The following is a 26242-nucleotide window of genomic DNA, read 5'->3' on the forward strand; positions in this document are numbered from 1 at the left end:
GAACAAGGTGATAGCAATAATAGCATTATAGGTTTGAACTAAAGCCATAAAGTTCAGTACCTAACAAACTGCGAGACGAAGTTCGCCGGGTCCCCTAGTAATAAATAAAATAAAGTACTAACAATTCTTCCAAAAGAAAAAAATAAAAATTTATTTTACAAAAAAAAAGCAGCCAATGAAATAAAAGTAAATAAAAATAAAAAAAGTTTTAAAAATAATAAAAAAATTAAACTACATATTTAAAATTGTATTTTATAAAAAAATTAAAACTTTAAACTTGTTGTTTTTAAATTTGAAAACAACAAATATGAGATTAAGCTCGACTTACATACAAATAGTAAGTAAAATACACATCTCAACAAAACTGGCAAAGTGAATCTAAAAAATGTTTGATAAAAATTATTATTTAAACATGTTTCATATGTTTTTTTTTTCGAATTAAAAATTTTCCAAGAAAATTATTGTTGTATAATATTTAACAACACGCTTCCGTGGTTACTGCCCTTCCATCTACTCCTTCACTTATCAGAAGTTGAATTCAACCTACTTTTCAATTTTTAATTATTTCACAAATATACGATAACTTCACCCTCCCCCATGGTCATTGCCCCTCCCCGTAGTCGTCCACTTATCTGATGTTGAATTCAAGGATTCCTCCTTCCCAATTTTTGCATTAAAATTGTTTAGAACAATTTGTTTTCATGGCCAGGACATCGATAATTTGGTCGCACATATCGTTAGGTGGTGATGATGAAGAGTTTAGATTTTATCCGAATTGCCACTAGTATTGAAACTTGGAAAAATATATTTTAACTTCCATCTAACTACGAAACCACAATCAAATTTTGGACTTGTTTGATGGCAGCTATAATACATTCTGTCATCTTTTAGTGTTGTTGTTCCGGTTCCATTGTAATTTCTACAGGGCAATACTATCACTTTGTAATTACCTCAGCCCTTCTATTTACTCCAGTAAATCTTCATGATATTTATTAGATGGTATCTTAAAGAAAGTTCTAAATTTAACAATACCAACCGATTTGTTTAAATTTCCTTGTACTTGAAAGACAATAATTTACTTGAACAAAAATAGATTATCAAAGAAGGACAATGATGAAGATGGACCCTTCATCATTTTCTCCTTCATCAATTCTCCTTCAATGAATACATAAATTTCTACAAAATATGATAAATTGTTTTATTATCTGCAGTTTTGAAAGAAACAAAAGATAACAATGGCTACTTGTAATGCATTCTTTCTCGGTCTCACAAGAAGTAGACAATACTGCCAAAGTAGACTACCAAAGATGTTTGTCTTGTAACTAGCGTAAACGTTACAATTAAAACAATAGCAACACGTCTTCCACTTCCGCCCCCCATTTCCCCCTTGTGGGCTAATATTCCGTTCTGTCTAGTAGTTGAGCATGACTACTCTCTAATATGTTTTTTATTAAGCGTTACATTATTCGTATTAATATGCAGCATAAACAGAAAATATCTAAAGCAAATGCAAGAGAAAAACAAAATCTAAACAGCTGACGAGTAGCACAGTCGTCAAAGCTTGCATAGCTTAAGAAAAAGGGAGAGAAAAGATGCAAAAGAACTTGGAATCTCAACCAAGGTTTGTAATAAGAAAATTCCATGGTTTACACTTGCGTTCGTTCACAAAAGCATAGTTGTGTATCTTTTCGCTATCCAAAACGTAACAACTTTCATGGACGCATCTCGACACTAATGCTCCAAGTACAAACCCCTTCATCATGGAATTTCCTTTTACAAAACAATGAATGACGTATAGAAAACAAAAAAACAATAACTACGAATAAAATGAACCAACTGTATGACAGCATAGGGACAAGTATTCGTTGAGACTCTTTTGTGAAATGTGGAGGAGGACACTTGGCAAGTGAGTGAACCCGCATAGAAATGCAGCCACCAGCCAGCAGCGTTAAGCAACCAAACTGTCAGCACTTGTTCCAAGTTTGTAGAGAAATTGCAAACAGAAGATGATGATGGTGATGTTGTCGCTGTTAGTAATTCTGTTTGCTGAATGATTTCATTTTAAAATAATTATTTCTAAAAATATTTTGTAATAAAACATATTTTGTAGAATTCACAAAAAAGGTTGTGGGAGGTAAGGGCATAAACTTGGGGAAGGTTGTCTTAACGTTTTGTTAGGAAACTTTTGCATAAGATAACACCAATTTGTATTAGAAATCTCAAGTACTATGAGAACTAAAAATAAATTACCAAAGGCTTCATAATAATGTGACCAATTTCAATCGTTGGTATCTATGCAATAGACTTTTAAAGATTTTCATCTAGGATCATGAGTGGAAGAATACGTAGCAGAACTAAATAAGTATAACAGATTTTAAGTCCAAACTTTTTATATTATTTTATATGTTTCGGGATTTCCAGTTATTTTGTGATTTTACCGGAACGTGGATCTAAGTTCACATTTTTACGTAGAAAGTAATCACAACGCTTTAAAGGTCCCTTTACAGCTAATTCGGTCAGAAAATATATTAAAAATCCTCCAAAAAATCGAAATCGGAGGAACCGGTACTTGGACTCATGTCATAATTTTTTGGTGGATAAGTTTTTTGTTCACTGTTTACCTTAAATCGGAGGTACCTGAAATTGGACTCGTGTCAACAATTTTTTTGTGTATATCTTTTTTGATCACTGTTTACCATTTTACGGCCATTTTGAAAAAAGCTACAAATTTAAAAATACATAAAATCGGAAATAATTATACATGAGACCCAAGCTAAACGTGGACCTATCATGACAGTTTTTCTTGGAGAGTTTTCTGACTTCAGTAGTCTTTTTGCATCAACAATTTCGATAACTTAGCTTAAATCTTCAAAATACCTAAAATCGAGAGGTACCTTTTGAATGCTAGAGTGATTATAACAGACGAACATATGAAAGACAATGCGTTTGGAACCGGTCTTCCATGTGCATGCCGAAGCAGAAGTCTGGGTTAACACTGTTCGCCCTACAGTTCCTCATTTATGAACAGCACGCCCCTGATTTGAGTATTTGTTATAGGCACAAAATTCCGGAACAGGGCTCTTTCAATGAAGAATGCATTCCATCTATAGCACACTCCTGAGGAAGTGCAATACACAGCCTAAACTCTCCATCCACCAGGTAAAACGGCTAGAGCCAATCACCCTCAGAAAGCTTTAAGCTACACTGATTAGCCCTACATTAGTCTTCAAGATCAAGCAGCACCTACATTACCTCTGTAGACACTGTACGACAAGTGTTTTCTAAGACCAGCCCACTTTACATGGCACACACAGAACGACTGCTCAAGAAGCCCTAATCAGTAGGCAAAGCCCTCATGATGCCACCAACTATTTTTTCAACTTTTTCCTTAGTCCGCTTTAAATGTGGGAGAAAACGCTGTCTCTCAGCCACAGTTGTTCACATGTAGTTGAATTATTTCAAGCAGCTGTAGTTGAATTTATTCACACACCTATATGGCACACACAGAACGTCAGTTCAAGCCCTAATCAGTCTGCAAAACCTGATATTATCTACTGTTGTCAACTTCCACATCGTCCTATCAAACTGTGGGATGAAATCCAATCTCTTGGCAGCAGTTAATCCCAACTACTTGGTTTGATTCACATATCGATATGCCATTCGACATCTTAACTACAACATGGTTACCCCAGGCACCGTTCGCTGCATGTTTCAACTTCAATCCTGATAAGCAGATCATCAGCAACTTGGAATCAACACCGAGATTTTAAACAACTGGAGAACATATAGACCCTGTTGGGCAGAATCGCTTAACAACTGCCCAGAACGTCTGACTAGCACCAAAAACACAAACTTGATTTTCCCAAAATATTGACAACCAAGCTCAGACAACTCCAACATCAACAGTCCATACTTATTCCAATGATAAATTTCACCCGCTTAAAGCAAGATGCTCATGCGAGACTTTCCTTCATGAGATTCCCAAAAATTTACCACATATAGACACCTAATTTGATACCTGGCAACCGTATTTGACATATGTAGTCGCTGGAGAGCACTATAACTCTCGAACTGATCAACCGATTTGATCCAAAATTTGGCCTTCGTCATATTTTGTCCAAACTTAGTTTCGTTCGAAGATGGGCAACAACTTCCGGTAATTCCCCCCAATATTTAAAAAATGTCTAAAATGGTATGCACGGTATCTCTTGAACGGGGCAACCAATTTGGATCTCTTAGTAAAGGGAATCCCAACTAGAACGCAATTTTTTAATTTGGCGCCATTCGAAGTGTCATTGTTTGACATTTGAACAATTGTTATTGTTTGCTTTGGTATTGGAGAGACAACATGAAAATGCTGATTTTGCGGATAAAATCATCTTCAGTGTCGAGGCCGATTTCCATCTTGATGGCTTTGTCAGTAGGCAGAATTGTCGCATTTGGGGCGAGGAAAATCCTTGAGTGATTCACGAGAAGCAAATGCATCCTCAACGTGTCACTGTGTGGTGTGGTTTTTGGGCTGGAGGAATCATTGGACCTTTTTTTATGAAAATGAGGCAGGTCCAGCGCAAACATTCAATTGTGTTCTGTATCGTGATATGATAACCAGTTTTTTCTTGCCTAGAATTGAGACAATTAATGTGGAGGGCATGTGGTTCCAACAAGATGGCGCCACATGTCATACAGCCAGAGAAACAATTCAAATGCTGCATCAGTCATTTCCCGGTCGTGTTATTTCGCGTTTTGGAGACCAGAATTGGCCGCCTAGATCGTGCGCTTTAATTGGACGCTGCATTGATGAAATACCGCAGCATTTACGCAAAACGTCATTGAAAATTTCATTAAAAGATCGCGTGTGTGCCAGCAAAGCCGCTGCGGCCATCTGCAGGATATCTAGTTCCATACATAACCTCATTCTGTCTACTTTACGATATAATAAAGTTTCACATTTTTATACCCTACACCACTATGTGGTAAGGGGTATTATGTGTTAGTGCATTTGTATGTAACATACAAAAGGAAGCGAGATAAACCCATAGTTCCTTCTAGGGATATACATAGAATCACTTTCTGAGTCGATTTATGCATGTCCGTCCGTCCGTCCGTTCGCAACATACAGGTCGCATTTGCTGACCGATTTCGCTGAAAATTGGGGAATACCATTTTTTTTAGCCGTCGGAAGATCAGGTTCGAAGATGGGCTATATCGGTCCAAGTTTTGGTATAGCCCCTATATAACGGTACCTCCCGATTTAAGGTATTTTAAGGATCTTAACCGCATTTGTTGCCCTAACCAGCTGAAATTTTACATTTGAGGTTCCCAATGGCCGCGAAATTGCTCCACTAAAAATTGTTAAGATAGGTCCACGGTTCGGTATAGTCCCCATATAACGATACCTCCCGATTTAAGGTATTTTAGGGATCTTAGCCACATTTTTTGCTTGAACTAGCTGAAATTTTACATATGTGGTTCCCAGTGGCCACGAAATTTCGCCACTTAAAATTGTTAAGATAGGTCCATGTTTTTTTGTAGCCCCCATATAAAGGTACCTCCCGATTTTAGATATTTTAACGATTTTCCCCAAATATGGCTCCAATTTGCCATTTGGAGTTTAATGAGTTCAAAAAATTTACTTTAATGTTTGTTTTGGGTTATCAAAAAACTTCTCCACCAAGAATTATGGACATACATATGTCCACGTTTTCATATAGCCCCAAATTTTGGTATAGCTTCCATATTAAAGTACTGCTAGATTTTAGGCACTCTGCAGTTTTTATATACTTTTTATACCCTACACCACTATGTGATAAGGCGTATTATGTGTTAGTGCATTTGTATGTAACATACAAAAGGAAGCGAGATAGACCCATAGTTCCTTCTAGGGATATACATAAAATCACTTTCTGAGTCGACTTATGCATGTCCGTCCGTCCGTTCGCAACGTACAGGTCGCATTTGTTGTCCGATTTTGCTGAAAATTGGGGAATATCGTTTTTTTAGCCGTCGGAAGAACGCTATTTATTTTGGTGAGAATCGGTTCAGATTTGAATATAGCTCCCATATATATTTTCGGCCGATTTCGCGTATTTGCTGCACCAAACACGCTATATATGTCCGATTTTGATGAAATTTTGAATGTTTAACTCAATTCGGTCTAGAAATAAGTGTGCTAAATTATGCCGAAATCGGTTCAGATTTGGATATAGCTCCCATATATACACTGCCGCTCACTTGAATAGAACCCCCCTGCAAAAATTTATTCAACCTCCATTTTTTCTGAATTATACAAGATATGAAGTTTTTAAGTTTTATTATATTTTGCTTTATGTGTTTGGAGTAAACTTAGTCATTCATTTGCATTCAAATCCAATTTATATAAGAATTATGCAAGAAAAACAAAATAAAGTCAAAAATTGGAGTAAAAAATTTGGCTCATTTGAATAGAACCCCCATTTCAAACTTCCGAATACAGAAAGATTGTATTAGAATATCGATGCATATTCACTCTATATTGAAAACGAAGTACTTTCAGTACTATTCAGTAAAAGTATATCCCTCCGGATTAAAGATACACTCGTATATCCTGCTTTGGCAAGGATTCTTTAAAGAATCAGGTGTAATGCCTAGCAAAGCTTGCTTTTTTCTGTAAACAAGTTTATTTTTGGAAGCGTCGTATATTTTACGCATAAGTCATTGACATACATTTTAGAGAATATTTACCACCGAATAATATGGCGGCCCCTTCAGGATATCCGCATTTCTTCTGAAAAATATAAGTTTTGACGACTCGAAGTGTACAAAAGTTTATGAAACCATGATGAAATTTCCACTCCGAACATCCAAAAATGTTACTCACTACTGGGTATGTCTGTTTCAGAACTCCTTTATAAGTTGTCGTGCGCATTTAGGGTGAGCTAAATTGACGCCCAAGTCCTTCATAATTAGTAATGCCTTCCAGCACAATTAAAACAGACTCATCGCTACAGAAACAATTTAGAAGATGGTCTTCCATACAATAGACGCAAAAATAATAGTTATATAGTTATGCAACTGTTTACTTAATGAGGAGAGTCCTTAATAACTATGAAGGACTTGGGCGTTAATTTCTTTTACCCTAAATGCGCACGACAACTTATAAAGGAGTTCTAAAACAGACATTTCCAGTATTGAGAAACATTTCGGATATCCCGAGTGGCAATTTCATCACGAATTTATAAACTTGTGTACACATTGAGTCATCAAAACTTAAAGATTTGAATAGAAATGCGGATATCCTGGAGGGTCCACCATATTCTACAGTGGTAAATATTCTCTAAACTATATGGGAATGACTTATGCGTAAAATATACGATTCTAGGAGACAGTACGCTTCCAAAAATAAACTTGTTAACAGAAAAAAGCAGGCTTTGTTAGGCATTACACCTGATTATTTAAAGAATCCTTGCCAAAACAGGATATACGGGTGTATCCTTAATCAGGAGGAATATACTTTTACTGAATATTACTGAAAGTACTTCGTTTTCAATATAGAGTGAATATGCATCGATATTCTAATACAACCTTTCTGTATTCGAAAGTTTTAAATGGGGGTTCTATTCAAATGAGCCAAATTTTTTACTCCAATTTTTGACTTTATTTTGTTTTTCTTGTATAATTCTTATATAAATTGGATTTGAATGCAAATGAATGACTAAGTTTACTCCAAACACATGAAGCAAAATATAATAAAAGTTAAAAACTTCATATCTTGTATAATTCGGAAAAAATGGAGGTTGAATAAAATTTTGCAGGGGGGTTCTATTCAAATGAGCGGCAGTGTATTTTCGGACGATTTCGTGTATTTTATGCTCCAAACACGATATATAAGTCCGATTTCAATGATATTTGGAGTGTGTGACTGAATTCGGTCTGGAAATAAATGTGCCAAATTATATCGAAATCGGTTAAGATCTGGATATAGATCCGATTTATATTTTACATATTCACAGTGGTGTAGGGTATCATATAGTCGGCGCCGCCCGACTTTGATCCGTTCCTTACTGTTTTTTTTTTTAAATATCTGCGTTTGATTTAAAAATTAAAAGTTCAACATTTGTGTCTAAGTGCAGTTTAGGGTCTGTTCGAAGATGCTTTGAAAATGGTCCGTGGACAAGTCCATGCTTCCTGGCATACTGGTCCAAAAGCTTTACAATGACCCACTGAAATGACTGGTGCGTGCGATATCTATCAAAAAGATATGACTCAAAAATAAGATCCATCTCCATAATGGACTATGTCGGTCCATTCCTTTAAGTTTCAATTCAATTCAATTCAATAGCTTTATTTTTTCAAAAACGTTATAATATAAAACAAATATTTTAAAAATATCTACATACATCAGATACATAAGTATTTTGAAAAATAAAGGTTTACGGCATGGTTAATTATAAACCGTCTGCCGGAATGTTGAGTTTTATATAAAAGTTAATAATTAAATTCATTGATTAGTATTTGTCTGTATCTAAGTGCTTGTTTAATATAACTAACTAGATCAGACCAGCAATTATTTTCACCACCGTTTAAAATGTAAATTACTTCCGATTCAGATAAAACTACTGTATTAAAATATCTATTTCTGATATTCATAAATATTGGACACTTTCCAATAAAATGTTGAATTGTTTCTTGTTCACCAAGGTTGCATATTGAACATAAGTTATGAGGATAGGGTCTGTGGCAATTCAATCGAAGCATTCCTGACCTCGCCTTCATAATGTACGATATTTGGCTTTGGGAATATTTATTATTGCAATAAGTTTCACCTACTTCAGGATTCAAATATTTGTATATACGATATTCACTTTCTTGTGATTTTTGAGTGTGCTGTGTATAGTTGGCGCTCCGAATCTCTTGTAATAATACTTGACAAGCTCTGTGCCATTGTTCTCTACTCATATTAACTTCGTTGCACTCAACGTTATACAAGTCTAAGCGATCTTTAAAATCTTTATACCAAGAAATATTTTTTTGTACTATTTTATTAGCAAGGATATGTGGTAATCTGTCTTGTTTATATTCAAACAGTGCTTTTGCTATATATCTTAGGTGCAATCCATAAGTGTATAAATACCCAGGTTCATATCCCGTTTCTAGGGCTAGAACGTAATTTGGTGTATTCACTGGCAATTTAAGAAAGCGCTTAATGAAAAACCTGTATAGTCTCTCGATCTCTTCGAAATATTCGTTCCCCCATATTTGGGAACCGTAGCCTTGGATTGAACGGCATACCGATAGAAACATTTTCCATTTCGCGTTAAGTGAGATGTTCGGTTTTCCTATAAAACTTTTCCATGTAGCGTTAAGGCAGCATTTGGAAGCATCGTTTTTCATTTCAATATGCTTTTTAAAGGATAATTTTGGAGTTAGTAGTATTCCAAGATACCTATATTCATTGACTACTCTAAGGGCTTCGCCATTATAGATCCATTTTTCGTTTGCCGCCATTCTTCCTCCCTTACGAAAAATCATAACTTCAGACTTGTTACTGTTAACTTCCATACCCCATTTTTTGCAGTATAAAGCTAGATTATCAATCATTTGCTGTAATATTTGAGGCTTGTCTGCAAGAATCACAATGTCGTCAGCATACATTAGTAATCGGATGTTCATTCCATCTATTTGTAGCCCACCATCCAGCACTCCATGTAAATCGTTTAAGTACAACGCGAATAGAATTGGGGACAGTAAACATCCCTGTTTTACTCCCGACTTCGTTTCGAATGATGTAGAGAGATGGTCTCCTGAGCAAACAGCTGATTTTGTTTCTCTATAAACCTTTTCTATAAAATTAAGGATTTTGTTCGAAAGACCAGACTCATATAATTTATATAGTAACAAGTTTCTAGGTACCCTATCAAAAGCTGCCTTGAAGTCTACAAAGAATGCATATACTTTTTTGTTTTCCGAGAACTTCAAGTTGACGATAGTAACTAGGTTGAACACATTATCCACTGTTGAGTATCCTTTCCGAAATCCTGCCTGATATTCATTGAGAATTTGGTTTCTAGTTACCCATTGAGTTATTCGGTTATTGATCATACCCATCATAAGCTTTGATATGCAGTTCATAAACGTGATACCTCTGTAATTACTAGGAACATTTGGGTCTCCTTTTTTGTGTATAGGGAATATTATACTTGACCGAAATATGTCGAAGTCATCAAAGCCATTTAATATTTGTGTGAACGAGTTGCATAATGCCTCTAAGAAATCGTCTGTGGCGTTTATGAAAAATTCATAGGGAATCCTATCTTCTCCTGGTGCTTTATTTGCCTTAACAGTTTTAAGTTGTTGTTTCAACTCAAGAAGTGAAAAACGTTTATCTAACATTTCATCTTTGACTTCATTCTGAACATAAAGTATATCTGCAGCATGTACCAACGGGTTGAGTAGAGCATCAAAATATGTCTTTAGTGTTTCTGCAGATAATTTACATCCTATCCCGTTTTTCTTTTGTCCGATTTCCCTGGCCATCGACCACCACTCTTTGCTATCAACGATTGTATCCAATCTATGCTCGATTCCACGATAGTAATCTCTTTTCTTTTGAACGCATAATTTTTGATATATTTTCTTCTGCTCTGTGTAAGATTCTCTATCGGTAGGTTCTCCAGATAATCTGAACTTGTTTAGCTTATCCATTGTTCTACTTCTTACTTTCAGACATTCGTTATCATACCATTTATTCTTAAAATTTGGTTTTCGTATGCAAGTGTTTGTTGGGTATGATTTTTTTATAATAGATGTGAAGTTAATCAGGTTCAATGTTTGATGTAAACTGGCCATATTCAGGTTCAGTTGTTGTTGATAATATTGTTTATTTTTGTCGTTCCATAGTAGTTTCGGTATTAATTTTTGATTATCAGGTTCTTTTTGATGAACATTCGAATATTTCAAGGATAGAGTTATTGGAAGGTGGTCTGACCATATCTGATTTTGAACGGTGAAAGATTTAACTTGTTTTAAGAGATCCAAAGAGACAGCACACAGATCAATTACTGAACTACCATTTTTGTTGACAAAAGTGAAGCATCCATCTTTATCTCCTTCAGTTCTTCCGTTGAGGATCACAAGCCCGTTGTCATTACAGAATTCAATATACTTCTTCCCACTGGTGTTGACTACTTTGTCTTTCGATTTTCTTGTCTCAAATATGCTCTCATATCCCTGTACAATTTCCTGTGGAAGCAACTGTTCCTCTCCAATGCGTATATTGTGATCTCCAATAACTATTTTTTGCGTTTCGTTTTGTTCTGCCGCTTCTTTTATTCTTTGAAAGTCTTCCATCCAGCATGTTCCACGAAGATATATCGGAAAAATTTCAAATTTTAGCTCCTTCATTTCACAACGTATTATATCGCAGTTCTCTCTTTGTATGTACTGATATTTGAAACCTTTTTCAGCTAAACATTTCTTAACGCCGCACACCATACCACCGATACCCCTCCCATGATTACTAATCCTAGTTGCCGATTTCCAATACGTTGTAAAATTTAAGAATCTGTTGTTATAATTATTTTGGTTTTTTTCTTCAACATGCGTTTCTAGTAAAATAAATATATCAAAAAGTTCAAGAAATTCGTAAAATTGATGGTGAAAATATTTGCTTGCTAACCCATGTATGTTGTATGCTAATATTTTTAGCTCGAAATCGTGTTTATTTCCGCTCTTATTTATCAAATTAATTTCCGAGCTTTTTAGGTTTATATTTTGGTTACTTTTTAATAGTTTTTTGATTTGATTTGATCTAATAAAATATTGTAATCTAAATTTACTTTATTTATTGCTTCTCCGTAAAACAACCTTAAAACTTCTATGGCTTCCTTTCGTTCACACATCAGCTCCTTTTTACCATTCCAGTAAAGCAGTTTCCCTTCAATTACCATTTGATCTCCTCGAACTCCAATTTTCTTCTGACTATTCAACTTTTGAAGTACTTTTTTGATTTGCAGCATCACTTTCTTCTTTTCGAGTCGTTGCCCGCATAGATCTCTTTCGATAAAAATATTTGTACCAGCCAGAAATTTGGTGTTCCTCATCACTTCTGTTACCACTCTTTCAGAGTTCAGTTCAACTAATACAGTCATCTTGTCGTCCTTTTGGTGAAGTTTCTTTATATGCCCAATCTCCAGTTCATCTTTAATTTTAAGATTAGTTTTAAAAAGTTTCGTTACTGCTCCATATAATGAACTTTGATTTTGCAGACCCCGTACAATGATTTTCTTTCTGCCGAGCTCTTCTTCCAGCCACTGTATTCGTCGATTATCCACCTCCTTGTCTTCTCTTAACTTTTTTAATTCAGCTCTCATTTCTACATTTTCTTCTGTTAGGCGGTTAACTTCACTTTTAACCCCTTCTACAGAATTTTTGACCTCAAGGACGTCGGCTTTAGTTGGGAGATTTTCCATTTTATTGTCTAGTAACTTTGACATAGACTCACACATTAATTGCATAAGGTCACTTATGGACATGTTTCCTACTGAATTTTCACCTTCTGGAGATGTCTCCGCCAGTCTGCGTTTGGCTTTTTGAACATCCTTTTCCATATTACCGCTTGGAGTATTTTCAGAACTGTTCGGTTTGTTAGACATATTCCTTTTTTTTAAGATTGCCGTACGTCGCTTTGCAAGGTGGAAGTCGCCGTTTAAACTTGGATTTTATTCGGTAGGACACTCAGTTTTATTTTTGCAATGTGGCAACACCACTAAAACCCAATATTTTGCCTGAATGAAATAAACACAGCTGTTGTTTACAAAATAGTCAGTGCTCCTTTAGCTTTTGAGTGAACAAATTATTAATTTTTCCAATGGAAATATATATTTTTTGATTTTTAATAATTGAAATAAAATGTTTAAATTCAGTGAAGTTTTGTTGACAACACGCACTTTGGATACAGTAGCAGTATCAGTATCGGTGATAAATGAATTGGAACGTTTTGGTAGCCGTATAATACTTTGCCGTTTAAAAAAGTTGGTGCCCGAAAAAAGTACGTCTGCTCCCGTTGTAAGTTTCACTCAACACCCTTCCTTTAAGTACCTCCTCCGCAACACTTTAGAACTTAAATCCTCATTTTTGTCTGCAAGTTCAAATGTCCAAAAAGGGCCACAAAATTCTGAAAAGACCCTAAATACATTCAATCTGTCCGCAGATGATAGTTTCAATTCACATTGGCAGAAGGTATATATCTGTTGGCAAAGACGACTGATACTTTTTTACCTGTTTTTTGCTTGGCCTTCAAAATTTGTAATTCCCAATTTTTATGCAGAGATACCATCTTTGAACAGGCTTTCTGTTGGAGTCTTGATCTTTCGCTATTTTGTGAACCGTTATTTGGCTGGCTTTTGTATGTATTATTTTTAGATGTAGTGTTATCAGTATAAATGAGTTCATAATTATATGCAAAAATATTTTATTGTTAAAAAATCTTCACGTTCTAGATCTTTTATTGTAATTTTAAAAGAAACAATTATCTTTGAAGTTTCTAGACGTCAAAACCAAATTTCAGTAGCAATTTTGTGTAACCCAGAAGTTTAGCAGCCATGAACAATGGAACTTTATTATTAACATATTTTGTAGGCAAAACTTAAGTTTGCAATTAAAATTATGGATAAATTGAAAACTACAAATTATAGGCCTTTATTCTTTTCTAGAAAAAAAAAGCACAAAAAAGGTGATTTAACAAAATATTTCAGATTCTAGGCTAAATCAAAATTGCTTGTTATGCTAAAATCTCTTGATAACTGTTGTTGAAGCTGTTGATGATGATGATGGTGGAGATTTTAATATAAAATGCCAACAACAAAAACCACCAAATATTTAACGCTTTGTCATGTTTATAAATTGGCAATGCTGCTGACGATGATGATGATGGGTTGGACCCAAGCCTTTTGTATTTAAGCAGTCATTATTATTACAGCTTCTGTTTAATAAGACATAGCCAAAGAAATATTAATAATGAAGTGTTTTCCAAAATTTTGCATTTACAAAATGTGTTACTGTTTCTTCAAGATTTTTTTAAAGCATTTTAAATTCCCTGGCCTAATGGCCATGGTTATAAAAATAATGCGGGGGATCATTATGTTTATTTTGAAGGTATTTCAATGCTACTGCTCGCAGAAACCTGTAAAAACACATTAATGCCAAAAATATGGTCATCAGCCAGCCTGGGGCATTGTGGGCTAGACATTAATTGCTAAAAATCTGTATTTAGTTTTCAATATACTGTTTTGGTTTATTTTCTTTTTTTCGGGGGTTATTTTTTTAACACTTTTTCGAAACAATCCCCAAACAAAACAATAACATCCATAATAACATTTAATCCACAATTTGTCTGAGGTTCCTCTACGATGGCTGGATGGATGATGGGTAACATTATTGTTCACTTTTTTGGGTTTGTGTTTTTTCAAGTGATCTTGCAGCAGCAAATCGAGCGAAACGACAAAGGGAAAAACCTCGCTGACGTTGTATTTTGCCGTTATTGTTGTCACCACCATTAGTGGTGTAGGTCTGACGATGGAATGAGTTTAAAATAATATTTTTCTTAAATGCTAAATGCCTAAGCCCCTTTTGCACACAAAGATCTTCCAAAAAAAAAAGACAAAATCTGTTATTGTTTGGCCTCATCAACCAGGTAGCAAATTGTTGTCTCCTCATCAAGCCCTAGTATTAAATCCTCAGTTAAAACCAATTTCAGTATGGGCAGAAAAAAGAACAACGAACTCAAGCAACGGTTGTAAATGATCCCAAAAAATAACATTGAACGATTACAATTAACTCTCATTTAAAGGAATTCTCATTCATTGCTCTCTTTTACTCTCATTACCGGGAAAAATGAGGGGAAATTTACCCATACCATTGCAATTACCAACACAAGGACAAAATTACTCTCCCTCTCACTCACACACTCGTAGCCAAGAGATCGTTGTGCTCTCCATTTTCTCTCTTACTCTCATTTCCTCTTGTTGTTGTAAAAATCATAAACAATTTGTTATGCTTCACCATTGAATTTGTTGCTGTAAAAAACATAAAAATTTATGTTGCCGCACTCTCATGATCAATTTTTTCCCATCTCTCCCTCTCCAATGAGAAAACTTTCATTAGTATGTGTTAATCTCTTCGGGGGTGTTTGTGAGTGTATGCGTGCATTCGTTGGTTCATTTGAAAATTTCAAATATCTTGTAGCTGCCAGTTTTCAACAGCATTACTCAAACATGTTTGCATCGAATGTTTGTCATTTTAAAATATCACTTGCATTGTTATTGTGGCTAGTGTTGTAGCCGTTGTTGTAGTAGTTATTGTTGTTGTTCAATACCTTAACTCACAGAATTTGTCTCTACCACACAGCAAAGAATGGTTTATGATTTTCAAGCCACTAGGTGGCGTTATGTGTATTGAAATGTGGAAAAAAAATATTCAAGCTGAGGTTCCATTTGGTTGGATAGGTTGGCAGAAGCCTACGAGAGATGGGAAATTATGAATGCTTGTTTTCTGCGTTTTGAAATAAACTTTTCGCTTCACAAACATCTTATATTGCAAGAATACCACTTGTGTGGGGTTTTTGGAAATTTTTGGCCATTATCGAGAGAAGTATGGGGAATAAAAAATTATAGCGTTATAACAAATGTTGGCAAGTAGTGGCTTCCTCTAGACATGATCACAAATGCTATCCTACTCTACCCGCTATTAAAATTTCACCCACGATCGGAGAAGTGGACTATTGAGGAAAAGGATTGTTTTGTTGTTCAATTCCATAACCCACAAATACCGAAGAAGGGTTTATGATTTTCAAGCCTCTAGATGGCGTTAGGTGTATTAAAAATGTATTCAAAATATGCAATCTAAGGTTCTATGTGGTTGGATAGGTTGACAGAAGCCTACTGGAATTAGGAAATTGTGAATGCTTATTTTTTGAGTCGTTAGATAAACCTTTTTTTGGGGTTTCATGTGATTTGGAGTAAAATGTTTATTAAAATCAAATCTGAAAGTTCATAATAATAAAAAACTTCAATGCCTTAAATTTGTATACCCTACACCACTATGTATGAAACAACACGAAATATTCGTCGTAGACCCCCCATGGGATATACCGCAATTCATATCTCGACGAGATAAAGCGATTTTGAGATGTGTGTTCGTCCGTCCGTCCATTAATAATTTTAATCAAAGTAGAAGCCGCAATCATTGTATCAATCGTATCAAAATGTTTTGTGGATGTCCGCTTCAGACCAGAGTAGACACCCTTATTTATTGACGATCTCATTTTGTAGCATCTCTGTAGGCCACAATGATAGTCGGAAATATTCGGGTATGTTCTGAGACACACTTCACCTCTCACTTCACACCTCAAGCATTATGTTCACCCCATTTACTCCTATTTTTGCGAATTTCTTGGGGCTGAGATTCATTGGGACATTGAAAAAAAGAGTACACCCCAGTCCGTCCATAAAATACTCGAAAAATAAGCGTTAATGGGGGGAAGAAAATGCTTGAGGCGTGAAGTGAGAGGTGAAGTGTGTCTCAGAACATACCCGATTAGGTAAGGTTGGGGTTTGCGACAAAGAAGAAGCTTGCACTTTAACGTTGCGATCGAATAGTATTAAGCGGGTTAAATGGACCAACACTTTTGTGTGAAAATTAGTAAAATTTTTCGTATACTGACCATATATTTATTCCTGGAAAATATTTTCCACCCACGCAAGATTTATTTAGAACAAGAACTCTTTGTCTTATATTGATGTAGGAAGTCAGATAATAGAGTTACAGCATTGTATATACAGGGGTCTCACAGCTTTTATTGCATGTAACCATAATCAAGCTAGAAGTCACTGTGACTATAGTTCAATACTGTAAAATTCTTGCACGATGTAAGAGTTATGGTCAAGGAAGATGTCATTAATTTTGGATAATGATCAGATAATATTTAGCAGTTGAAATTTACCATAACATTTGTGGAAGAAATAGCCAAATTTAATTTTTGGTCCATATTTTAAATTCTTAAGGGCATAATTACGAAAACGAAACTTTCGACCACATTACAAATAATATCAATTTAGCAGTTAGATAACCGAACTACGGTCTAACATATACATATGTAAGTGTGTTCCCACGGTGCGCCTAAGGCAAATTTAAATGCAAGGAGCTTATACCTAAGAAGTTTTTGCTGATTCTGAAACTGCAATGTTCATAGATGAGAAAAATCGAAATACTAAAAAAATCGCCGAAGGGCTTTTTAAATAAATCGCTGTGAAAGTTCACACTTTTACCGCAAGTCCTATTGAAAAGGGAAAGAATAAAAAGAATGTTGTAGCAGTGAAAATTCTGTACAAGATTGTTCTTTATGATATTTTCGTAGGTTTTACTGTTTTTTAGATATAGAAGTTCAAATTGGGACAATGCATTGACTGTATCGCCTCTTTATAAGACAATGCCAGGACTTCAATTTCCAAACTTAAACTTATATATCTCAAAAACGGTACAACCTAGGAAAAAACAAATAAGAAAAGTCTATAGTCGGATGGAGCCGACCATGGGATACCCTATACCACTATCCCTGGACAATCGCTCTCCACGGAACTTCTTTTCAATGATTGTGAACATTTAATTATCAAATATCAGAGATCTAATGTATAATACTTATGACCAAAACCAAAAAGTTATCTAGCATGACAAAGACATTTTTGTAGCAGGAAGGGAAAATTTAGTTCACACAAACTAAAATGTAATGAAACCCACTTATGTAGTACTACTACTTCCGTTGTTTAACCGCTACGTTATTGAAATTTTTACCAATTTCACACAAAAGTTTCAGTCCATTTAACCCACTATGTATTATATGATCTTCACGTTGGTTTGTACGCATCTACTTCATCATAAACTCAAACTTTGTTTAAAATTTTGCGGGTTATTATTTTGACCTACAGAGCCGCTACAAAATTGGTTAAAATTTTGTTTTTGGTCCATTTCATTCCCTGAACATTTCACGATCAGCACCAAAAACTAATCATTTCCATTCTGTCCCGAACCCAACTTCCTTAAAAATTCGTTACAATCGGTCCATAATTGCGGCCTTGAGCTTGTTTACAATTTTTAATGAACGGACACACATCGCTAAATCGTCGTGATATGAATTTTGGCATACCAAATAAGGGGTCTAGGACGAATATTTCGTGGTGTTACATAAACTTTTGGAGAGACAATATGTAGCATGGGATGAAAATGTGGTTCTCTACACAGAACCCATTATATATTAGGCAGTAGGACCGTTATCTAGCAAACACTTTATTGCAATTTACATCAGAGGAAAGGTCAGTAGTTTTTTCCCATATGTAGGCTACTTTGCGAAATATATATGTCCTCAAGGAATTAAAAATATGACCAAAAATAAAATTTTTATATTTTTCATACAAAAGGAATGGTCCATTTCACCCGCTAAAGAATATCAGATCATCATTCAAAATTGTAGGCATCTTTTTCGACCTATACTCTTACCCGGTGCAAAATTTCGTGACTATCGATGTATAATTGCGACTTCGAGCGAGTTTATTATTATACTACAAACGAATAACGGAATATATTAGGCTGTAACTCTGTTATCTGATCATGCACACCAACATAATTGGCATCAATTGAAAGGTCAAGCGTTCCACTTTCAAGTATATCTCACTTGTCCGGAATGTCACATCCAGGAATTAAGATATAAGCAGTAAATTAAAAATTTTTACAATTTTCACACAAAAGTTTTGGTCCATTTAACCCTATAAATATTATCCGACCGCCATCTCAAATTGCAAGCTTCTCCTTTGTGATATACTCTTACCTTATTTAAAATTACGCGTTGATCGGACTATTATTGAGACCTACAGAGGCGCTAGAAAATTGGATAAATATTATGTTTTTGGCCCATTTCACCCGCTAAATATTTCACGATCATCACCAATAAGAATAGGGATCTATTCTGCTCTGAACCCGACCTCCATACAAATTTCGTGACGATCGGTCCTTAATTGCGGCCTGGAGCGTGTTTACAATTTATAATGGACAGACGGACGGACGGACGGACACACATCTCAAAATCGCTTTATATCGTCGAATATTTCGCGGTGTTACATGAATTTTTACCAAAACAAACTTATAATACCCTTTTCCACATTGTGGTATAGGGTATAATGACTAAAGTCAATCTTGTAGAGAATTTTTACAGCTATAAGCTTTCGATAAGACTTGCCGTTCCCAAGCAAGATCGTGAAAACCTAACAAAAACAAAAAAAAAACGTTAAAATGTGACTTAAACTTCTATATCTCAAAAATGGTAAAATTTACGAACAAATCATAAGGGCCAATCCTCGAGAGAATTTTGACAGCTACAATATTTTCTTTAGCCCCATTCGCTAAAACCTAAAAAACCCTAAAAATTTGAACTTTGATCGCTATTTATTTAAAAATCCCTCCAGCGATTTTTCCTGGTTTTTGGATTTTTGTCATCCACTAGCAAAACTGTTTCATAATCCGCAAAAAAATGATAGGTATAAGTGGTTTTCATTTAAAGTTAGTTAAGGCGCAACTTACATGATATTGTTTTATAAGGAGGAGATACAGTCAGTGCATTGTCTCTTTGCCTGCGTGATAGACTTGTTGATGTAGAGGATCCCGTTTGTACCTTTTAGATCTCTAGATCATGAAGATCGCTCCCGACTTGTCAGGTGAAGGAAGCCTGTTCACAAGATTGCAGTTGTCACTTAGTTTACCACCAGAGTTCAGTCTTAATCTCGATTGAAATACCCCAATTTTGGTAAGTTTTGTGGTGGGGTGGGTCAAGTTTGTTTAGGGTTAGGGTAAGTTTTTGTTTGGTTGGGGGGAGGGGGCAAGTTGCCCCCTCAATTTGCTAGAATTCGAGAAGAGTTTCACTCGCGAGTGTAATTCGTGCGAATTCGTGTGAGTATTGGCAGCTCTGCTTACCACAGATGAGTTCAAAATGGTTGCATTGTCAGCACCCCACGCTGTGACTTATTCCTTGCACGAATGATTTGAATATGTTATCACCGAATATCCTGGGCTATAGCCCTCCATCTACCAATATGTTCAGGGGAACCTCATTTCAGAAGTCCAAGTGGTGAACAGTGTGGGAGTAGATTTAGCTGCGGATATTTTTATATTCCTCAGGCGGAAGAACTGCTCTAAATCAGATATGTAGTCATTTAATCAATCACTTATGTCATTTGACTTATCACTTATCATTATGCCGACCGGTGTTACATATTAGAAAGGTAGAGTTTAAACAATTCCTAAGATATAACCCAAATTTTTGAACTTTCTGGGAACAGCGACGTCCACACTTGTAGTTGATAACCCAACGCTTCAAACTCGGCTGGAGAGAAGTCTTATTACTGTCCTCGAAAAGCATGACATTTAAACCCTTGATTTATTCAATCGGATTTTCTATTAAAGTAAGTGTGTAGCCTTCTCAAGGTGGGTTGAAGTGATGATGGGCAGAAGAGAATGTTATATGTTTATCGGATTTTCTAACAAAGTAAATGTGTAGCGTTCTCAAGGTGGGGTAAAGTGATGATGGGCAGAAGAGAATGTTATATGCTTATGCCGACGACATAGTCTGGCCCAAGCCCAGTTGGATTCTTCTCGCGATATATAGAGTTGACTGACATATCCACAGTACATCTTTGGGGCGGGGGACATATAAAAGCTTTTAAGATCAAGGTGGCAAAGAAGTTTTGCTGAGGATCTGAATAACCGCAACTCTCTATCGACGCCAGGTCAAGGGTTCTTATTCAGTAGCCTTGTCGGCACAAGCCGTCGCTGCGAACGAAGGTCCATCGCAATACAAAATACAAAAAACTGCTCGGTTGCAGTCTGGTAATTTCTCCGTGAATGACGTTTACCTTCCAGCGAGGAGATGTTAGCTAGCTAACCATTGCAAAAAGTTCTGACTCACTTCATCTTCAAACCATTAAAACAGCAAGGACTTTATTAATTTTCTCGTTTAGAGTTAAGCTTGATGATCGAAAACTTTTTTGCAAGTGAAAAAGGAAAGCCAAGGACTCGAACCCACACAGTCACCAAATTACGTGACCTGGTTTCGCTATTAGTTGAGTAGCTCTTCAGACGTATCGACTGTGGGATGGCTTCTCTGTCCTTGAACTGTTGGTTTTTCAAATGCAAATGTGCTTTTATACAACCACGGATATTTGGCCGTTGAATCGTATTTCTTCATGACAAACGCTTTTTTGCGCTGCCTTTGAAGTTATGAGTGTGGCTTTGAACGGTAACACGCCGTGACAACATTTTTTCATATGTTTTCAAGGACGCGGGTTCAAATACCCGTCCAGCTCAGCTTTTTTATTTTTTGAAATTTTGCCTGTAAAGGCGCAGATAATTTTTAATATTTTTTTTTACATCTTCTCGTTTAGAGTTAAGCCTGATGATCGAAAATTTCTCCGTCTCGAAAGATGGTCAGTCGAAAGTCACTGTTCTAAAAGGCAATGTTCATTCTCGGCAAGATTGTTACGAATGCTGCTAACGGACAGTCCGTGATGAGTGATGAGTCGGACAAGCTCACATACACAAAATTGGTTTGTTAATGAGCCTTTGGTTATGAGAAGGCTAAAATCGATCTTTGGGTGCCACCGTGGTGCAATGGTATGCACACCCGCCTTGCACACATAAGGTCGTGGGTTCGATTCCCCGGCCAGGCAACATCAAAACATTTTTCAACGGTGGCAAAATACCCCTCAGTAATGTTGGCGACATTTCCTGAGTATTTCAGCCATGTAAAACTTCTCTACAAAAGTGGTGTCTTAGACACGCCGTTCGGACTCGGCGATAAACTGTAGGTCCCATATCATTGAGCTAATATGAATCGGGGTGCACTCATTGATATGAGAGAAGTCTCTCATTAGCGGAGCTAATGACAAGAAGTTAAAATTGTCCCCTATCACCACTTCGAAATGAGGTAAAGTAGAATTAAAATTGTCTGAACTAGTTATAGAACTTGTTCTTATTGTAGCGTGGTGAATCGCGGTTTCAGGGTGATCAAATGCATATATAAGTACTCAGAAGGATTCCTGGAAAGAGCACAGCTAAACTTAGCAATGTTTGCTGTTGAAAAGCCTGCAAAAATTAACAAAGAAGTTCCAATAGACATGGAGTGGTCCGTAATAACCACAGAGCTCCCTAACAAAAACAACATGAACATAGTTCTGTCAAGCTGAATAAGCTCTTCTTTGGCAACCCCGGGGAACGCAAAGTCAAGAGTCTTCCAAAACCTGCCCTGAATGTCGAAGTGTACATTTTTTTGTATTTATTTGTAATGCAAAAGACGGAGGAAATTACATCGTCGAGGTTCAAAACGATCTACAAATATTCCCTACCGTTCGTTGTTAAGACACCATTAAATTCGTGGTTAACGAATCGTCCATAGATACTCCCTCTAGCTGGTCTATAAACATTCCCTGCAGCTCGTTGGTAGATACTCCCTTCAGCACGCCTATAAAGAGTATCTTCAGTTCGTCTATTAAAACTCCCATCACCACGTCTTTAAAAACTCCCATCACCACGTCTACAAAGACTCCCTTCAGCTCTTCAGGGAGTCTTCCACCGTCTAAAGATACTCTTCAGTTCGTCTATAGATACATCCTACCTTCTATAAGTACAGACTGATTCATTCTTGTTCTTAGTAAAGAAACGGCTTAACTGTTTCGTTTCATTTCGTTTCGGGTTTGTTGTTGTTGTACAGGTATTTCATTTCATAATTTTGTGAAGGATATGAAAGCTTGTACACACACATACCTTCAATTCCAATAGCCCTCCGTCGGAGCGCCTTAATGCTTTGGGCTATTAAAATATTTAAAATATTTGCTTTTGCGGTTTTTTCTGTTTCTTTTTTGTTACTTTGTCACCAGCTGTCTCTGCTTTCGGCTTGATTTTAGTGACTTCGTTTTAATTATCTGCTTTAGCGGTTGTTTTAAGATTAAGATCGCTGAAATGGTGAATTCCTTTTAAGAGCTTAAATGTGTTGTTTTTTTTCTTTTTCTTTTGCTTTGGTTTTGTTGTTTCTTTACAAAAAGTGTCTCACTTTGAAAACTGATCTCTGATTGTCATCAGATGATGTTAAAATTGGTGGCTGGCTGCCTCCCTTGATTGTTGTCATTAACAAGGCTTTTGTTTGTAATCATCAGCACTTTTGTGTGAAATGTCTTTACATTTCAATATTTTATTAAATTAAGTTGTAATATTTTTGCTTCTTTTTTAAACGTTGATTTTTCTTGGTTTTTCTTTTTGTGGTTTTTAGGGGGAATTTATAGATTATTAATAATTTTGTTTTACTGTCTTAATTAAGGCGACTCCTACTACCACGGAGAAAAAAATGGTAGGGTGTACTGCAGCCAAAGACAGTGGTGAGGGCTTTCGGTATCATGTTACTGTGGAAGATATCGATTCAAATCAAAAGCATTGGACTCTATTATTCTATGTAATCCTATTGTTCAACTTCTAGGTTATGTTAGATTTGTTTAAAAAACTGCTTTTGAATATCTCATCATCTATTTTATATCTTTTAGATGTTAACAATGTGTTCTAAATTATGATTTAAGGAGTTTGATCTTTCGGAGTGCTGTGCGTCTACACGCAGTCGGTTGTGGTGTTGTTTCTTTTGAGGAAGTAAATAAGTTGCCTTTGATTGAATGTTCTAACAATAGTTTCAATTTCCAATTTAGGTTGTTATTTGAAGGGTAAATAAATATTCGACTACACCCTTTCCGCTCAATTAAGCGCCATGGCCAATACATGCAAGTGAAAAAAATAATTGCCAACAATTATTAATGTTAACAATAAAGTTTATGACAAACTGTTTATTCCACAACCATACAACACCTCATTTCCATAGTCATTCACAAATCTGTAGCTGTTGTTTATGTGAAATCTTAATTAACACAAATCGTAGAATTCCTTTTATCCATACAATGTTTCCACTTTCAATATTTTAATTTTGCCATAAGGTTTTTGTTTAAAGTTGAAACAAGTTTCATGTTTTTAAATGTTTTATTTGTTTTGTTTTGATTTTTTTCCTCTCCAACCCTCTGAGTGTCCTTGAATGTCAGACGTTGTGATGATTATTTTGCAAATTTCATTTTAAGTTTACAGCTGGCTTGGCTTTTTGCAACTTTGACTTGTTATTTCACACCTATTTTTTTCTGTTTTGTGCAAAATCATCTTCTTCTTCATCGTCACCAGAAACAGCAGCATCAAAACAAGAAGTGTGGCAGCAGACAGCAACACCGGCAGGTAACATGCTTTTTATGTTTCAGTTTTATGTTTTTCAAAACAAAACGGGAAACAAAAAGAAAAAAAAAACATTTTATAAAGAAACAAAAAGTTTAATTAAAAAATTTTGTTTGCAAACAAATTTCCAGAAAACATAACTTTAAAATAAATGTTTTATGTGATTTTTTGAATTGTAACGAAGTTCTCAAGGAAAAATCGTGATATGGGAAATGTGTCAATGTCATAATAGTCAACATATTCCTTGGGTGTTTTAGACAGATTAACAGTTGCAAGTATTTGTTCCCCTTTGGGGAACTTTTTAAAACTGCTTGGTACTACCAACAGTGTTGTATTTATACCTCACAATGGTGTTTATAATGGACTTGACAAGACAATGGACATTAAAACTCTGGCAATTGGTCTGTCTCATCTGGATTTCCAGGGCAGAGATCAGTCTCAGGCCGATGCCGTACCAAGCAGCGCTAAGTTTAGATATGTTTATTTTTCCTTTGATCACTCGTACAAATCGAAGCATCACGCTAGAGTCAAAATGGAGCACGTACGAACACTCGTATCTAAGAACATGTTCCATAACTAGATCGAACAACATAAATTCTACTTTACCTCATTCCGCAGTGGTGATAGGGGACAGCTTACCCTTCTTGTCGTTCGCAACGGCAACCATTAACGGCTTCGTTGAACAGCCGTTTTGCTATATATGGGAATAGAATGTTGTTCTATAACTTCATATTCTTAACGGGCTTCTGTCCAGAAACAATCTCGCTTGGTAGTAAATGGGCAATCCTCAGTTTGTGAGATTTCCCCCGAAGAGTTGTCTGACTGTGTCCGAGGAGTTTCTTCGAAGTTTATTTTTGTTATTGCATTTTCTCCATATATGGACGGATGGGAAAGAAAGTTAAAGTCCTATAGAAGGGCTTCGATACCGTCAATCATGTCAAGCTGGGCAAGGATTATTAAAAAAAAAAAACACATTTTTGGCTGTTATAGTCTTAAAAAAACATTTTCAAAAAAACCTTATGGTTATTCTTAAAAACAATTTTTTCAAAATCCGCACTTATGGTTGTTCTTTAAAACAAATACACCTTTTTGGCTGTTGTAGTCTAAAATAATATTTTTAAAATATCGACGATTATGGTTATTCTTTGAAATATAATTTTTAAAAAATCCTCTCTTGTGACTATTCTTCGACAAGTAATATTTCTAAAAGCCTTATGACTTCTTTAAAGATATTTATTAAAAGTCACGTTTATGGATTTCCTTTAAAGATATTTTTTAAAAGTCATGCTTATGACTTCTTTAGAGATATTTTTAAAAACCACGCTTATGACTTATTTAAATATGTTTTTTAAAAGTCACTCTTTATTTAAATCCACGCATATGACTACCCTATAACTTGAAAAATATTTTAAAGAATCCACTCTTATGACCATCCTATGAAATATAATTTCAAAAAATCCGCACTTTTTCACACACTATTTCTTGAAAATATTTTTTAACCCAAGCGTATGATTATCCTTTGAAAAATAATTTTAAACAATTCACGCATATGGCTTTCTTTTGCAAAATAATTTAAAATATGCTCGCTTATGACTATTCTTTGAAATATAATTTTAAAATATCCACGCCTATGGCTATCATTTGAGAAATAATTTTAAAAAAATCCACGATTATGGCTATTCATTTAAATATAAATTTTTTAAAAAAGCCGCGCTTATTTTTCTTCTTGAAAAATATTTTTTTTATAAGAAGCTAACATTATGGTTATGCTTGAAAATATGTTTTAAAAAGCCATTGTCCTATGAAATATGATTTAAAAAAATTCACGATAATGGCTATCCTTTAAAAAATTATGTTAAAAAATCCATACTAGTGGCTATCTTTGACAAATAATTTTTTTTAAATCCCACGCTTA

This window comes from Musca autumnalis, unplaced genomic scaffold (genome assembly GCF_047663935.1).
Source record: "Musca autumnalis isolate F117 unplaced genomic scaffold, ASM4766393v1 scaffold_5, whole genome shotgun sequence".
NCBI classification, from domain to species: Eukaryota; Metazoa; Arthropoda; class Insecta; order Diptera; family Muscidae; genus Musca; species Musca autumnalis.